The following is a 1544-nucleotide window of genomic DNA, read 5'->3' as shown; positions in this document are numbered from 1 at the left end:
AATGTTCCCAGAAGAAAAAAAAAAAAAAAAACCTATTTTTCCTCTTTTTCAATTATTTAACTTTATTTATTTTTAGTTTTCAGTTTGCTACAGGTCACGTGTGCAAGCAAGCCACCAGGTCTAGGACTGGAACTGTATAGTCTCTCTTGGTCATGTGGGAGTTTAGTGCCTTAACCACCGCGCCATCTACTGGTCCCGGTCCTCTAATTTTTAAATAGTGTGGTTCAGTTTGTCTTAAAGCATTGTTTAAAAAAACAATCTTTTGTGTGTTTTTTGTGGAGGGCACAGTCTAGTACAAACTCTCTTCTTGTGTGTGCAAGCACATAGGTACAAGCTGGTTTCTGTAACTTGAGCTACTTTAGAATGCTGTGTCTGACAGGAACACAGTCGTTGACTTTCAGTTACTGGAGCTGCCAAAAATTGTTATTACTAGGAGTAACTGTTTAATGTTGTTACCTTCAAAGTTAAGATTGATAAGTATCCTTCCTCCTCTGAAGATGGATTTCCTTTAGATGTAATCCTTCCTAGAGAAAGTAGCTGTGGTTTTAGTGGAGTCAGGTTTCTCTTCTCACTGCTGCTATTACATAGAAAAATCTCCATTTTGGGGGACCAGCAGGTGGCATGGTAGTTAAGGCGCTGGACACTCCCACATGGCCGACCAAGGTTCAAGTCCTGAATCTGGTGGCTTGCTTTCTCACTTCCTTTCTCACTCTCACCGTGTCTCTCTCTTGTCAAATTTAAATAATAATAATAAAATAAAACAATTATTTTTTTAAAATTCTCCATTTTTGAATGAAATAAGAAATACAGAATAAATTTCTAGAACATAACCTTTAAAATCAGTAGTTCTTCCATAAATTTGTATTACAGTGCTTAAAAATAATTGGGGAGGGGCCAGCAGATGACGTAATGGTTGTCACTGAACTCTTATGTCTCTGGACTCTCACATGGTTGACTGCGGTCCAAGTCCTTGACTTAAAGGCTTAAAACTCACATCGGGCAAATGTGCATGTCCAAAATCCCAAGAGGAGAATGGAGGAGAAGGGATGGTAGCATGGCCATCTGCCAGGGGGTGATCTCTCACTTTCTGTGTCACTGGTGAGTACATGCGCCCTACAGTGCAAAAACAAACAAAACTCTCTTTTAACAAAAACCTTTTTTTTAAATTTATTTTTAGATTGAAAAATGATTATGCAGGGGATCAGCAGATGGCATAATGGTTGCGTTGCTGGACCTCCACATAGTCAACTGCGTTTTGAGTCTCCAACCCAGTGGCTTAAAATGCACATTGGGCAAGTATGCATGCGTGCCCAAAATTCTGGGAGGAGGCTAAAGAAGGGATTGCCGCATGGCCATCTTTCTTGGGGGGGTGGGGGTTGATTTCTCCTTTTCTGTCTCTCTGTCTCTCTCATGTCTCTGGTGAGCGCACATGCCCTATAGCAAAAGCCTCTTTAAAAAATGACTATGGGATTGGCAGGTGACGTGGTGGCTAAGGGCGCTGGACTCCCACATGGCCAACCAGGGTTTGACTCCTGGACCTGGTG

At 41.5% G+C, this 1544-nt stretch overlaps 1 protein-coding gene across 4 annotated transcripts in view; it reads left to right on the top strand.

Annotated features, from left to right (window-relative positions):
• RNF17 (ring finger protein 17) overlaps positions 1 to 1544 on the top strand; it is a 153871-nt gene that overhangs the window by 527 nt on the left and 151800 nt on the right. The window lies entirely within an intron of this gene.

This window comes from Tupaia chinensis, unplaced genomic scaffold, assembly GCF_000334495.1.
Source record: "Tupaia chinensis unplaced genomic scaffold, TupChi_1.0 Scaffold000186_1, whole genome shotgun sequence".
Taxonomy (NCBI): Eukaryota; Metazoa; Chordata; class Mammalia; order Scandentia; family Tupaiidae; genus Tupaia; species Tupaia belangeri.
Note: the sequence above shows the minus strand (reverse complement) of the source record. Positions and strands in the feature narration are given on the sequence as shown.